This window comes from Theropithecus gelada, chromosome X (assembly GCF_003255815.1).
Source record: "Theropithecus gelada isolate Dixy chromosome X, Tgel_1.0, whole genome shotgun sequence".
In the NCBI taxonomy this organism is placed as follows: Eukaryota; Metazoa; Chordata; class Mammalia; order Primates; family Cercopithecidae; genus Theropithecus; species Theropithecus gelada.
In genome coordinates this window covers 67,464,541-67,482,193 of record NC_037689.1, presented here as the reverse complement: position 1 = coordinate 67,482,193, position 17,653 = coordinate 67,464,541, and the positions used below count along the sequence as shown (strand labels likewise).

Genomic DNA, 17,653 nt, shown 5'->3' with positions numbered 1-17,653 from the left:
ATAGCAAAAGAAACTATCATCAGAGCAAACAGACAATCTACAGAATGGGAGAAAATTTTTGCAATATATCCGTCTGACAAAGGTCTAATATCCAGAACCTACAAGGAACTTAAACATATTTACAAAAAAAAAAAAATTAAAATTAAAAAGTGGGCAAAGGAAATGTACAGCCATTTCTCAAAAGAAGAAATTTATGTGACCAACAAGCATGGAAAAAGCTGAACATCATTGATCATTAAAGAAATGAAAATGAAAACCACAATGAGATACCATTTCATGCCAGTCAGAATGGCGATTATAAAAAGTCAGGAAACAACAGATGCTGCAAGGTGTGGAGAAATAGGGACAATTTTACACTGTTGGTGGGAAAGTAAATTTATTCAACCATTGTGGAAGACAGTGTGGCAGTTCCTCAAAGATTTAGAACTGGAAATACCATTTGACCCAGCAGTCTCATTACTGGGTATATACCCAAAGGAATATAAATCATTCTATTACAAAGATACATGCGTGTGTATGTTCATTGCAGCACTATTCACAACAGCAAAGACATGGAATCAACCCAAATGCCCATTAATGATAGACTAGATAAGGAAAATGTGGTACATATACACCATGGAATACTATGCAGCCATAAAGGGGAATGAGATTATGTCCTTTGCAGGGACATGGATGAAGCTGGAAGGCCATTATCCTCAGCAAACTAATGCAGGAACAAATGAAATATCACCTGTTCTCACTTATAAGCGGGAGCTGAACAATGAGAACACATGGACACAGGGAGAGGAACAACACACACTGGGGCTTTTTGGGAGAGGGTAAAGGGGGAGAGCATTGGGAAAAAGAGCAAATGCTCGCTAGGCTTAATTCCTAGTTGACGGGTTGACAGGTTCAGCAAACCACCATGGCACAAGTTTACCTATGTAACAGACCTCACATCCTGCACGTGTACCCAGAAACTTAAAAAAAGTTCTGTTTAAAATGCTCAAAAAGCTTTTGCTCATTTTAAAAATTGGATTGTGGGTTTTATATTATTGTTTTGTAAGATTTCTTTACATAGTTTAAATGGAAGCTCTTTGTCAAATACATATTTTACAAAGATTTTGTCCCAGTTAGTCATTTGTCTTTTCCTTTTCCTAACTGTGTTTTTCAAAGAGCTGTAGTTTCCAATTCCAGTGAATTACATTATACCAAATTTTTATTTTATAGTTTCTGATTTCGTGTTTTGTATAATACATTTTTGCCTAACACAATCACATAGAGATTTTCTACTGTGTTTTCTTATAGAAGTTTTATCATTTTTGCTTTTATATGTTAATGTATGATCCACTTTGAGTTGATTATTTTGTGTGTTATGAGGTAAAATTTGAGGTTTTGTTTTCTACATGAATATTCAATTTTCCCAGAATCGTTTGTTGAAAATCTTTTCCACAGTGAATTACCTTGGCAACTTTGTTGGAAGTTCAATGACCATATAAGTGTGAGTCTATTTCTGGACCCTCTATTAGGTCCCATGGGTTTTTATTCTTGATCTCACATCAGGACCCCACTGTGATGATTACTGTAGCTTATAAGTCTTGAAATTGGGTAATGCAAGATTTTTTTTTTAATTGGTAATCCTAGGTCTTTTGCCTTTCTATATAAATTTAAATTAAACTAATTAATTTCTTCTAACAAAACTTACTAAGAGGTTGTGAAATTATATCAAATAAATAGATCATGCTACTGACACTCAGTCGAGGCTTGTATTGGCATCTCCTAAAATGATAGACTCTATAAATTGACCAACATCCACCTGTGTGACTATAGTTAAATAACTGGACTGAATTTCTTTCCTCCATAGGTTTTATTGCTCTCAAGAATAGCCATGCTGCCAAAGGAAAAATGTAATGCACTTACAAATATAGAGCAAATATTGTGTGCCTACTATTGTGGGATCTGGCCAGCAGCCCGCAATACAACGGGGCTCTTTCTTTGTTCCCAGGTGGATCAGTAGGTCAAGAAATAATAGACACATGCAAGATAGTGAAAGCTGGGACCAGGGGGGTCACCACCTTCTGGTCCCGTGATGCTGCCAATGCACTGGATATACCAGCATTTATTATTAAGTTTAGTGAGGGTGGGGATAGGTTAGTGAGGGATTTAGGGTCATTTGATTATGAGGTGAGATGGTCACGTGGGGATGAAGTAATTCTTTAACATTACATCTGTATGCAGAAGTACGATATACAGAGATAAGAATTTACAATATATTGTATGCATCAGTAATTTCTAACAGAGCCTTAAAACAGAAACACAGTCATTCCATTACCTATGATTAGCAAGATATTAATCAGCAGTAACAGTGGCAGCAAAAACTGGTTACAAACAATCAATAGAAAGAGGACGTGAAGCTAGACCACTGGTTAGACCAGAAATTCTCAGAAGGGATTATGCCTTAACCCTAAAGAGGCCTAGAAGAGCTGTGGCAAGATGAGGGCATTTATAGCCTTATCTTATGCATATGAACAGGCACCCCTCATGTGTCTGTTTATAGGCTCTCCACAAGGGCCTCATTCTATTCCCAGAGCTATGAACATCTGCTTTTCTAGCATAGGAATCTTGGTAATGTGAAACCTCTCTCACTGCACGTCCATTCATAGACCCTCTCAAGGGGGAAGCACATCACACGCTGTTGGCTCATTCTGGCAGTCCAACCTGGCATTGTCTTTACACAGTCCTGCATGTAATTTTGTATTTACAATAATCAGGAGCATTTCATCTTTTATTCCATAGCAATAGTTTCAGGGGGTCTCCCTACAGCCTACTATGTACCTAATTCCATAATACTATTCAAACTTCTTCTGTCCAATTGTATGTCCTCACACAACTGGTTTTAATACCATGTTATCCCTACTCAGGCTGCAAATACTTTTATGTCTTCTCAATACAGCCATACAATATGTGCATGTTTTAAACACCATGCTCCCCTTAAAGGTGGTTTTAGTCATGACTCTTCTTCTCCTCATCATTAAAGAAAAAAAAATCAGCATATTCTAACCAAAGTGAAAAGCAGAGCATTATTGAAAAATCGTATTTTATGTTTGCTTATGTGCCGAATATATCTATGTGACCCAGGTGTTTAGGAAGTATGACCTGGTACCTATTCTGATGTCACTTCTTCAGTTAGGGCATAATATTTTATTCTGCCATGATGGAATTGAAGTTATCCCAAAGAGTGGAGTAGAACTACTCCTCAAATTGGGTGGAATTTTTTCTCAAAATATACACAAAATTGTGATTACTCCAAGAGACCTTTGGTAATCTAAACCTGTGGCAACAACTTTTAGGCAGCTCTGTTCAAAGCGGGTCTTCTTTAGTAGCTATACAATCTCTCTCAGTTGACCTAATTTTTACCAGCCAATTAAAACTGTGCATCACTAATGCTTACTGTGATGGCATTTAATTGGTGAAGCCTGCCTGACCCTCCATTATTATTACTCTGACCCATCGATCTTTAAAATTACAAACCCAAAAATTCACCTATGAATCCTTCATATTAAGAAATGCATGTACCTCGGCATAGAGATATACATATGGTCATTTTTGAGATTTTCAGTATGTGGCTTTCTTTTCTTTTTCACACTTAATATGTATAGCCATTTATCTGTGCCTGGACAGGTATGGAGAGCTATGCACATACATTCTGGACATTTAAAACTTTAAGTAGGCATTTTAAATATTAAAATAAAGGAATGTATTTTTACAGGTGACATTTTTGCATTGTTTATTAAATATGAGTTTCAAAGCAGGTTGGGAAATCTATTTTAATATGCCCTTATGCTGCAGCGATGTTTCAGTGAAGAAGGTCAGACTATTTTAGGTTCAGTCCCCTAAACCTGAACTCTTTCTTATCAGGAATACATCAAGTATTGATAAGCTGAGATGTGTACATTAGTTATTCTCTCTTTATATAAAATGTATTTGTTAGTAGCTCATGGGCATATATGAAATCTCAAGTTAAAAAATATATCTCATGGGAAAATAAAAATAGCATACAAATATTTCTTACTAATTTATGATAAATATTTTACAGTTGTTCCTATATCAATATGAGAGATGGGTGAAAAATATCTTAATGGAAGGAAGAAATCTATTCTTTATGTGAATGTGGATCATTGGTTTGCTGGTGTGTCAGGTTGGGCACTTGCTCATAAAGAACAGTGTTTCCATTATAAACATCATTTCAGTTAGTTAAAAAAATAATCTATGAAGACTGATGCCAACTTTAAACTCTTTCTATAATAGATTTGGCACTTGAGAGCAATCTTTTCTTTACAAATTTTAATGACCAAAAAATCAATCTGGCTTTCCTATGAGTTACAGTGAATTAAAAACAAATTGTTCATTATGTTCAGCTGCAATGGTGGGGGAGCTTAAAAATCCCCAAAAATGACCATGATTTCAATAAAAGTTAGAAAGTGATTGTTCAGTTTTAGTTGCATTGTATATGCCATTTAAAAGAAGGGGCTTAAGAAGGTGATTTAACATTGAAGTAAACTCTATGTAATTTGCAAATGAATTTTATGTGGTGCTCCTCACCTTTTTTAAAAATTCTCTGGAACTCCACTGTAACGTAATTCTTCACAGGTCAGAATTCTATAAAACATGAATTAATTTTATGCCTGAAAGGGGGTATAGTTATTAATGTAATAGAAGAAAAAGCACATTAAAACACATTGAAAATACAAGGCTACTTGCATACATGCAAGTGCACAATAAGTACTGAAGGTCAATCATACTTTGATGTTACAGTGTGTCATGGTCAGTTCAGCTAGGTTTCACACCATACATGTAAAGTACATGTTGTAGAATTTTAGGAGAACTTAGTCCCATGGTCATAGATGATAGCCTCCCCTCAACCAACACTTGTATTAATATGCGATACTAGTCACAGAAAAATGGACTGTATAAACTGTAGATGGAACAATTAATGTCTTTACTAGTTATGAAAACTACCTACTGGTTACATATATGCATGTGCAGATGCACAGTGAACCCACAAGATGTTACATTTTGAAGTCAATTTTCAAGAGAAACACAGTGTATTTGTGATTATTCTTTTCTTCATCCATCCATTCATTTATTCAACAAATACTTAATGCCTTTTTTTGTCCAAGCTCTATGATAAATATGGAGCATGAATAGATGAAGAAGATGACATTTGTCTTTAAAGAGCTTAAAATCTGTAGCAGTCTAAAATCATTCACAAATAGTCAATGCTGAATACAAATACTGTAAGAGAGAGGCAAAAAGAAGTTACATTACATTTTTGTGGGACAATCAGGATATGCATTATAAAGATGATATGTGAATGCTAGATACAGGAAAATGGTACCTGATTTTGCCTAATATGCATTAACATATTTTACTCTAACTTTATAAGGGCATCGTTTTAAAAGGCATACATTTTTATTGGTGTTTGTTAAAATGTGTAATCTTTCCTTGAATTCAACATAGACTTCAACATGAAATATGTACAACATAAAATATGTGGGATGTTCTTGGGGTTAGGAAAGTTTTACTGCAAACGATTATTTCCAATCTAGCCATTCTGTTCCATCATCTGCATAAGGGGTGTATTTCAAAGCAACATTTAAAAATTTTCTTTTCAAAATCTCAGACTTATGCCAAATACTATACACCATTCACTTCAATCATTATTGTATGCCATAGTTTGGATGCTTGTACTTCCAAATATCATGTGGAAACTTGATCCCAATTTTGAAGACGGGGCCTACTAGGAGGTGTTTTGGTCATAGGGTCTGATTCCTCATGAAGAGATCAATGCCCTCCCTTGGGGGTGAGTTCTCTTTCTATTAGTTCCCCTGAGAACTGACTGTTGAAAAGAACATGACACCTTCCTCATCTCCCTCTCTCACTTCCTCCCTTGACATCTCTGCACACACCAGCTGCCCTTTGCCTTCTGCTCTAAGTGGAAGCTACCTGAGGACCTCACCAAAAGCAGATGCTGGCAACATGCTTCTTGTATAGTCTGTAGAACAGTGAGCCAAAAAACTACTTTTCTTTCTTAATTACCTGATCTCAGGTATTCATTTATAGTAACACAAAATGAACTAAGCCATTGTAATAACTATATTCAATAAATATTTACTTTATACTATATGTCAGGTATTACAATGGGTAAAATATCTAATTTAGATACCAAACCAATGGAAGTTACTATTAATTTCATTCTCTAAAGATTTTGGGGATGTGCATTTCTTTGTTTCTGAGTGCTTTTGTGTGTGTTTTGTTTTGGAGCAAAACAAGAGGAGTTAGTCAAAATGGGAGAAAATAAGAAGTAGATATCTTTCAAGTTGTTTTTAATAGGCTATTATAATTAATATGATAACCTTCTTTATAGCAAAATTCTCTATTATTTAGAATCTTAATCTACTGTGATCCTCCATTAAATTTTAATATTTAAATTTTTATTTTAATAATATGGTAGATGAGGCTTATTTATTACAGGATTTTATGAATATTTCAATTAAAAGATCTAAAATTATTTTTAGATTTACAGAAATGTTGCAAAGATAGTACAGAATTTTCCTCTATACTCTTGTGATATTGTAAAATATGTATTTGGTCTTTGATGATTTCCTGGCATACAACTACTAAAATCCTCAGACTCTCCAAAGTGATGCCTTTCTGTATTCTAATGAGTTGACTTATGGCTGGCAGCCCCTGGGGGTCTAGTCACCAGAAAGACCAAGCTATGATTGGAGGGTAAAACTTCCAGAGAGTGCACAAAGGCTGAAGATTAAGTTGATCATCATTGACCAATGGTTTAATCAATCACGCCCACCTAATAATGTCTTCATAAGAACCCAAGAGAGCTGGCTATGTAGAGCTTTCGGATTGCTGAACACGTGGAGGGTCATGGAAGATAACATGTCCAGGGAAGGCCTGAAAGCTTCACACTCCTTACCATATACCTTGCCCTATGCAAATATTTGATCTGATTTTAGTATCCTTTGTAATATCCTTTATAGTAAACTGGGAAATGTAAGAATTTACATGAGTTCTATGAGTGGCACTAAGAAATTAATGAAACCGCAAATGGGGATCATGAGAACCCAAACTTGAAACCTATGGGCCAGAACCTTTAGAGGCCCAGGCTTGATTGACATCTGGTGGAGAGGTCAGTCTTGTAGGACTGAGTCCTCAATCTGTGGGATCTAATGTCATCTCCAGGTAACATCAGCATTAAATTGGAGGAAATTCAGTTGGTGTCACTGCAGAATTGATAGCTTTCTTCTTGTTGGAGAGAAATCCCCACACATTTGATCTCAAAACTCTCTGTGTTCATTGTTGTGTGGTATACGAGCAGGAAAAAAATAGTTGTTTTTTTTTTTTTTTTTTAACCTCAGACATTCGATTTTTCCTATTGTTAGCATCTCAACATTACTATGGTATATTTGTCACTTTTGAACCAATATTGATACATTTTTTGTCACTAAAATCCATTATTTCCTCAGATTTCCTTGGTTATTAATTCGTATTTATTTGGTTTTGCCATTTCAAGAATGTTATATAATTGGAATCATAGAATATCTAGCTTTTTCAGACTGACTTCTTTACTTAGTAATATGCACTTAAGATTCATCCATATTGTTGTGTGGACTGGTAGGTCATTCCTTTTGTATTTCCCAATGTTGTATGGATGTACTATAGTTAAGCCTTTGACCTATTGAAGGACATCTTGGCAATCACCATATTTTTGGTGATTATGAACAAAGTTGCTGTAAAAATTATAGTGGGGTTTTCTTGTGTAGGTAAGTTTTCAGTTCGCTTGAGTATGTATAGAGGAATGTTATTACTGGGTTGTATAGTATATAATTGCTACATTCTCTTTCAAAGTGGATGTAGCATTTTGCATTCCCACCAGTAATGTTTGTTCTAGTTGACCTTCATCTTCGACAAGTTTTTAAAATCAATATGTATATTTCTAAATTTTAGCCATTCTAACAGATATTGTGGTATTGTGACATGAATTTACTTTGCATTTCCCTAATTGCTAATGATGCTGATTATTTTCTATGTGCTTATTTTTCACCTGCATATATTATTTGGTGCATTATGTGTTCAAGTCTATTGTTCATTTTTTAGTTGTTGGGTTTTTTTTGTTTTGTTTTGTTTTGTTTTTGACAGAGTTTCGCTCTTGTTGCCCAGTCTGGAGCACAATGGCGCAAATCTCGGCTCACTGCAATCTCCGCTTCCCAGGTTCAAGTAATTCTCCTGCCTCAGCCTCCTTGGTAGCTGGAATTACAGGGACCCGCCACAATGCCTGGCTAATTTTTGTATTTTTAGTAGACATGAGGTTTCACTATGTTGGCCAGGCTGGTCTCTAACTCCTGACCTCAAGTGATCCACCCACCTTGGCCTTCCAAAGTGCTAGGATTACAGATGTGAGCTACTGCACCAGGCCACCACTTTTTAGTGTTTTTAAACTGGAGTTTTAAAAGTTCTTTATGCATTCTGTATATAATATATGTCTCTCAATAGGTGAATGGACAAAAAAAAAATACACTGTGGTACATCCATGCAATGAAATAGTATTTAGAATTAAATATAAATAAACTACCTACCAATCAATGCAATGATTTGAATTTGTGATTTGAAAATATTTCCATCTATTCTGTAGCTTGTGCTTTTTTATTCTCTTAAAAGTGCCTTCCACACAGCGAACACTATTAATTTTGATGAAATCCAATTTATTATTATTTTCAGTATGGATCTTGTTATTGTTTTACAATTTGATATAATTTATATTTTGCATAAAGTGTAAAGTTTAGGTAGATGTTCCTGTTGGCTTATAGCTTGCAATTTTTACATATCATTTGTTGAAGATGATTGTTTTCCATTCAAAAATTAGTTAGCACTTTGCTTACACTGCTATACCACCACAGCCGACATGCGTGCAGCCTGCCATGCTGCCATGGCTGCTAGCACATGCAAGTGAGCACAGATTATACTGCAATGACTTTGATGAAATGCTTTGGCATGCACCACCCAGAGGAGTTTGGTGGCCAGCACACCAGGAACACCTCGGCCCCTGCAGTGCAGCAGGTTCCTAACCTTGAGGAGCCAGTGAATGAAGCTGGTAGCCCAGTACCAGCTCATGACAGTTAGAGCATGCAGACCAGGAGCTCTTACTTAAGTCTTAGCCCACTAAAATCTTCCAGAAATGAAGCCTGTTGACTAAACCCCACCTCATACTGCTATCAAACCCCCAACAGCATCAAAGAAGATAAAATTTTAAAAATCCCATTCAAAGGATAGCAACTTCAAACACTAAAAGAACATTAGCACACAGAAATGAGAGAGAACCAGTGCAAGAAATCTGGCAACTTGAAAAGCCACAGCATCTTCTCACCTCTAAATGACTGCACTAGTTCCTGAGTAATAGCTCTTTACCATGCTGAAATGGTGTAAATGACAGAAATAGAATTCAGAATATGGACACAAATGAAGATTATTGAGACTCAGGATACAATTGAAACCCAATTCAAGTATTCTAAAGAATAAAAACAAATTAGGAGATGAAAGATGACATGGCCATTTTAAGAAATAACCAAACTAATCTGATAGGACTGAGAAACTCACATCAAGAATTTCATAATACAATCACAGGTAATAACAGCAGAATCAACCAAGCTGAGGAAAGAAACTAAGAGCATGAAGACTGGTTCTCCAAATAAGTCAGTCAGATAAAACTAAAGAATAAAGAAAAATGAACAAAGCTTTTGAGAAATAAGGGATTATGTGAAGAGCACAAATCTAGCACTCATTAGTGCCCCTGAAATAGGGAGAGAAAATAAGCAATGTGGAAAACATATTTGAATATATCATCCATAAAAATGTCCCCAGTATTGCTACAGATCCCAACATTCAAATTCTGAAAATACAGAGAACCCTGTTGAATGCTGTACAAGATGACAATCCCCAGGACACATAGTTATGAAATTCTCCAAGGTCAACATGAAATTTTTAAAAATTAAAGGCAGCTAGAAGGAAGGGGCAGGTCACCTACAAAGGGAATCCCATCAGGTTAACAGTACACCTTTCATCAGAAACCCTATAAGCAGAAGCGAATGGGGGCTTATCTTCAACATTCATAAGGAAAAGAAATTCCAACAAAGGATTTCCTTTCTGGCCAAACTAAGCTTCATAAGTAAAGGAGAAATAAGATCCTTCTCAGACAAGCAAATGCTAAGGGAATTTCTATCGCCAGATCTGCCTTCTAAGAGATCCTGAATGGATGCTAAATATGGAAAGACCACTACCAACCACCTCAAAAACACACCTAAGTATAGATCATTGACACTATACATCAATCACACAAACAAGTCTGCATAATAACCAGCTAACATCACAATGACAGCGAATCCACACATGCCAATATAAACCTTGAATGTATATGGGCTAAATGCCCCAGCTAAAAGGCACAAAGTGGGAAGTGGGAGAAATAAGTAAGACTCAATGGTATGCAGTGTTTGAGAGATGCATCTCACATGCAATGACACCTGTAGGCTCAAAGTAAATGGAGCTTGGAGAAAACTCTACCAAGCAAACAGAAAACAAAACAAAACAAAAAATTAGGGGTTGCTGTTGTAATTTCACATAAAGCAGATTTCAGTACAACAAAGTGTAAAAAAAATAAAATTAAATTAAAAAATTGGCATTACATAATGGTAATTGGTTCAATTCAACAAGAAGTAGTAACTATCCTAAATATAGATACACCCAACACAGGAGCACTCAGATTCATAATGCAAGTTCTTAGAGACCTATGAAGAGATTTATATCACCACACCATCATTTTCAGTGGGAGACTTTAACACCCCCACTGAAAGTGTTAGACAGATTATTGAGGCAGAAAACTAACAGAGATATTTAAGACCTGAACTCAGCACTTGACCAATAAGCTTACCCTAAAACAACAGAATATGCATTCTTTTCATTTAGAGATGGCACAGACTGTAAAATTTACCGTAAAATCTGTCATAAAAAATAATTCTCATCAAATTCAAAACAGAAATTATACCAACCACACTCACAGACAACAGTACAATAAGAATGGAAATCAATACTAAGGAAATCTCTCAAAAACATATTACTTTACATTGAAATTAAACAACCTTCTCCAGAATAACTTTTGGGTAAACAATGAAATTAAGACAGAAATTATTTGAAACCAATGAGAAAAAAAATACAACAAACGAGAATCTCTGGGAATTAGCTACAGGAGTATTATAGAGGAAAATATATAGCACTAAATGCCCACATCAAAAAGTTAAAAAGATCTGAAGTTAACAACCTAACATCACACCTAAAGGAACTAGAGAAACACAAGCAAACCAGCAATATAGGTAGCAGAAGACAGGAAATAACCAAAATCAGAGCTGAAATGATCAAAATTAAAATGCAAAAAAAAAAATAAAAAAGAGTAATGAATTCAGGAGTTTATTTTTTGAAAGAATAAATAAGATTAATAGACTGGTAGATAGATGAATAAAGAAAAAAATCCAAATAAACACAATCAGAAATGATAAAGGCGTATTTCCATTGACCTTACAGAAATGTACAGACACACAAAAACCCTCAGATAATGAGCATCTCTATGCACACAACTAGAAAAAATCAGATTCAAAGCTCAGATCCACCACTTATTGACTAAAACTCTAAGCAAGTCGATCTCCCTGAGATTCAGGTAACTCACCTCTAAAGTAAATATTACAATACCTACTTGAAGAATCATTGTGAGAATTAGATAAAATATTTTTAACATACTTAAAACTGTTCCAGGAAATGCTGTTCAAGCTTAAGAAAAAAATTCTGCATTCATAGGTAAAACGTATAGACAAATAATCAATCTAAAGAATGGTTTATGGTACTTAGTTGAGAGGATTAGGGCCCTTTTTAATCCTATTGCAGTCACCACTAACAGAATCTCCCGAAATCTCCCTGGAATACCCTCAAATGACAGAAAAATGTAAATGTGTACCTCCAGCAGCTTCTTGCTATTAGTGCAAAACTCCATTAAGTCTTATTTTATCTTGAAAAATCCACGTGACTCTTATATTCTGTTATAGAATTGTATTTGTTTTAATATAAAAATTATATGTTAAATTATTTAGCAATTAGTTACCAAACGCAAATATTTTAAGGATGTACTGATGAACAAAGAAGCAATGATCCCATCTACCTAGAAAATGAAAAGCACAGAGGTTCTAGAATAGAGAATTCTGCAGCCACAACTCCAGTTCTCAGTAGAGTCGAGGCTAAAGCCAATGTGCATATGCAAATGAGCTACTTTGAACATAAAGCCCTCAACAGGTACGTTCCTCCAGCAAGCCCTCTCAGAACCAGTGAATCCTGACCTTTTAGTTTCACAGCACTTTTTACTTAGTCTTCCTTCAGCATGATTCATGGGCTAATCACCACCCTCCCAGAGCCCAGATTCTGCAGCCCCGGAAGGCTAGGACCATATTTAAAAAGTAAAAGAAATTACTCATAGAAAGCATGCTCAATAAATATGTGTTAATCACCAGATGATTACTCTTCTCACCATGAATAATTGAGAAAAGCAAAAATTACCCCAAACGAAAACTAAATTTAACAACATTTCAAATCTAAGGACTGAAAGGGTGATTAAAAGTCATTGCATTATGAGAAAAAAAAAAAAAAAAAAAAACCCTAGAATTAAATGAATATATTCCTGGAAACACACAACATCCAAAGATTGGACCAGGAAGAAATTGCATCTCCTAACTGACCAATAACGAGATCTGAAATTGAGTCAGTAATAAAAAGCCTACCAACCAGAAGAATCCCAGGACCAGATGGATTCACTGCTAAAGTCTACCAGATGTGTAAAGGAGAGCTGGTACAATTCCTACTGCAACTATTTTAAAAAACGAGGAGGAGAAACTCCTGCCTAACTCATTTTATGATGGCAGCATCACGCTGATGCCAAAACCTGGCAGAAACAACAACAAAAAGGAGAATTTTAGGCCAATGTTTTTATGAAAATAGATGCAAAATTTCTCAACAAAATACTAACAAACCAAATTCAGTAGCACATCAAAAAAATAATCCACCACGATCAATCAGAGTTTATCCCTGTGATGCAAGATTGGTTCAACATAAGCAAATTAATAAATGTGATTTTTCACATAAGCAGAACTAAAAACAAAAAGTAAATCATCATCTCAATAGATGCAGAAAAGGCTTTCATTAAAATTCAACATTCCCTCATGTTAAAAAACCCTCAACAAACTAGACATTGATGGAACATGTCTCAAAATAATAGCCATCTGTGACAAACCTACACTGCAAATTATACTGAACATGAAAAAACTGGAAGCATTTCCTTTGAAAACTGGAATAGGACAAGGATGCCAACCCTCATCACTCTTGTTCAACATAGTACTGGAATTCCTATCTAGAGCAATCAGGCAAGAGAAAAAATTGAAAGGCATGGAAAGAGGTGGAGCAGAAGTCAAACTATCTCTGTTTGCAGATGATATGATTCTATATCTAGAAAATCCCGTTGTCTTTGCCCAAAAGCTCCTTGATTTGATAAACTACTTCAGAGGAAGTTATCTTCTATTTCTATTTGCTGTTTTCTTTAAAATCATACTTTATTATTGGATTTTATCCAATGCTTTTTTTCATCAACTGATATGACCATGTGGTCTTTCATTTTTAGACTGTTAGTGTGGTGAATTACATTTATTGATTTTCAAATAAATAGCCAGCCTTGCATCTCAGGAACAAACCCCACTTGGTCATAGTGTGTGTGTGTGTGTGCGCGCGCGTGTGTCTGTGTATGTATATATTTGAAGAACTGAATTTTGTTAATATTTCTTAAGAGTTTATGTTTCTAGGCCGGATGCAATGGTTACGCCTGTAATCCCAGCACTTTGGGAGGCCGAGGCGGATGGATCACGAGGTCAGGAGATCAAGACCATCCTGGCTAACATGGTGAAACCCCGTCTCCACTAAAAATATAAAAAATTAGCCGGGAGTGGTGGCAGGCGCCTGTAGTCCCAGCCACTCGGGAGGCTGAGGCAGGAGAATGGCGTGAACCTGGGAGGCAGAGCTGGCAGTGAGCCCAGATCGCGCCACTGCACTAAAGCCTGGGTGATGGAGCGAGACTCCCTCTCAAAAAAAAAAAAAAAAGGAATTTATGTTTCTATATTGTTGAGAGAGATTCATATGGAGTTTTGTACTTTTTTACACAATGATTTTCTGGTTTTGTTATGAGGGTAATGCCTGCCTCATAAAACAAAATTGGAAGTGTTCTCTTCTATTTCCTAAAAGACATTATGTAGAATTGGTGCTATTTCTTATTTAAATGTTTAATATTAATAGAATTCATCATTGGAATCACGTGGGCCTGGAGATTTGTTTTTTGAAAAGTTTTCAACTATGAATTCAATTTCTTTGTTTTCAAATTTTTACTTAATTTCTTTTATTTAATTTGAACTTCTTTGAAGATTTTAGAAATAGGCTATCTCTGTGAAATCTATATCAGTTTGGGTGACTTCTGGTGGTTTGCAGTTTTTAGGGAATTGTTCTTTTTTATTTGAATTTTCCAATTTATGGGCACAGATTTATTAGTTTTATTCTATTATTATTGTCTTGAATTATTCCAGATGTTTAAGATATTCCCTCTTTCATTTCTGATACCTGTGCCATTTTTCACTTTTTCATGGTTTGATATTTTCCTATTTTATTGATCATTTAATAAACAGTTTTTGCATTCATTGATTTTTCTCTGTCGTTTTTATATGTTCTGTTTATTCTCTTAACATGATCCTTCATTCTACTTTATTTAGGTTCATTTTTCTCTTCTTGTTCTAGATTCTTAAGGTGGAAGTTTAAATTGTTGATTCAAAATCACCTTTCTTTGATAATATAAGCACTTAATGCTATACTTTTCTTCTCAGCACTGCTTTAGTAGCATACCGCAGTTTTTGGGTCATTCATTAATTTTCTTATTCATAATTTTTGTGCATACATAATAGGTGTATAGTTTAAAATTTAATTTTATATTCAGGGGATATTGCATGACACTGGGGTGTGTTGTATGAATGATTCTATCAGCCAGATAGTGACTATAGTGCACAATAGGTAGCTTTTCAGCTTTACAACGTTCTAGTATGCCCCAGTGTCTATTGTTCCCATCTTTATGTCCATATGTGCCCAGTTTTTAGCTTTCATTTATGAATGAGAACATGCAATATTTGATTTTCTGTTATTGCGTTATTTCATTTAGAAGGCCTCCATCTGAATCTATGTTGCTGCAAAGAACATGATTTTATTCTTTTTTTAATGACTGTGCAGTATTCCATGGTGTACATGTACCAGATAATCTTAATCCAATCCACTGTTGATTGGCACCTAGGCTGATGTCACGTCTTTGCTGTTGTGAATAGTGCTGTGATCAACATATGCATCCATGTGATGTTTTGGTAGAATAATTTATTTTCCTTTGGGGGTATATATTTGCAGTAATGATACTGCTGGGTCCAGTGATAGTTCTGTTATAAGATCTTTGAGAAATCTCCAAACTGCATTCCACAGTGGCTGAACTAATTTACATTCTCATGATCATTGTAATGTTTTGCTCCACAGTCTTTCCAGTATCTGTTATTTTTTGTGCTTTTAATAGTAGTTATTCTGACGGATGTGAAATGGTATCTCAATGTGGTTTAATTAATTAATTAACTAATTAATTAATTATTATCATTATTCTCTCCCTCCTCCAACCCTCCATCCTCAGGTAGGCCCTGGTGTCTGTTGTTCCCCACTATGTGTCCATGTATTCTCATTGATTAGCTCTCATTTATAAATAAAAATAATTTTTGAGTGCTAATTTATAATTTATATAAATTATATTTTTATAATTTATAATTTATAAGTGAGAATATGTGGCATTCAATTTTCTGTTCCTGCATTAGTATGCTTAGCATAATGGCCTGGGTTTTCATCCATGTTGCAGCAAAGGACATGATCTTGTTCTTTTTTAATGTCTGTTTAGTGCTCCATGGTGTATATGTACCACACTTTCATTATTCAATTTGTCATTGATGGGAATTTAGGCTGATTGTATATATTTGCTATTGTGAATGGTGCTGTAATGAATATGTGTGTGCGTGTGTCTACATGGCAGAATGATTTATATTCCTTTGAGTATATATCCAATAGTGGAATTGCTGGGTCGAATGGCAATTCTGTTTTAAGTTTTTTGAAAAAGTGCTGTACTGCTTTCCACACTGGCGAAACTACTTTAGACAACCCCAGCAATGTATAAGCATTCCCTTTACTCCACAACCTTGACAGCATTTGTTAATTTTTTCCTTTTTAATAATAGCCAGTCTTACTGGCACGCGATGGTATCTCATTGCGGTTTTGATGTACATTTCTGTGATGATTAGTGATGCTGAGTATTTTTTCATATGTTTGTTGGCCACACATATGTCTTCTTTTGAAAAAATGTCTGTTCATTTCCTTTGCCCACTTTTTAATGGGGTTGTTTATTTTTTTTACTTGCAAATTTGCTTAAGTTCCACACTAATTCTAGATATTAGACTTTTGTTGGATGCATAGCTTGCAAATATTTTCCCCCATTCTTTAGGTTGTCTGTTTACTCCATTGGTAGTTTCTTTTGCTATGGAAAAGCTCTTTAGTTTAACTAGGTTCCATTTGTCAGTTTTTGTTTTTATTGCAATTGCTTTTGCCATCTTCGTCATGAAACCTTTGCCAGGTCCTAGGTCCAGAAGGATATTGCCTAGGTTGTCTTTCAGGGTTTTTACATTTACGTTTTTACATTTGGGTTTTACATTTAAGTCTTTAATCCATCTTCAGCTGATTTTTGTGTATGGTGAAGAAGGGGCCCTATTTCAATCTTCTACATGTGACTAGACAGTTATCCTGGCACCATTTATTGAATAGGGAGTCCTTTCCCCATTGCTTGTTTTTGTTGGTTTTGTCTAACCAGATGGCTGCATTATGCAGGCTTAGTCTGGGCTATCTATTCTGTTACAATGGTCTATGTGACGGTTTTTGTATCATTACCATTCTTGTATCATTACCATTTTGTTTACTGTAGCCTTGAAGTATAGTATGAAGTCAGTTAAAGTGATCCCTTCAGCTTTCGTCCTTTTGGTTAGGGTTGTCTTGGCTATTAGGTATCTGTTTGATTCCATATAAATTTTAAAATAGTTCTTTAAATTCTGTGAAGAATGTAATTGGTAGTTTGATAGGAGTAACACTAAATCTGTACATTGCTTTGGAATGGCCATTTTAACGATATTGATTTTCCTATTCATGAGCATGGAATGCTTTTCTATTTGTTCGTTGTTGTGGGAAGTCAGGGACCCTGAACAGAGGGACCTGCTGAAGCCATGACAGAAAAACATAAATTGTGAAGATTTCATGGACATTTATTAGTTCCCCAAATTAATACTATTATAATTTCTTATGCCTGTCTTTACTACAGTCTCTGAACATAAATTGTGAAAATTTCATGGACATTTATCACTTCCCCAATCAATACTCTTGTGATTTCCTGTGGCTGTCTTTACTTTAATCTCTT

General features: G+C 35.2%; 1 protein-coding gene across 2 annotated transcripts in view; it reads left to right on the top strand.

Annotated features, from left to right (window-relative positions):
- The window catches only part of DACH2 (dachshund family transcription factor 2), a 670,017-nt gene that overhangs the window by 404,039 nt on the left and 248,325 nt on the right, over positions 1-17,653 (top strand). The gene's annotated exons all lie outside the window — the stretch shown is intronic.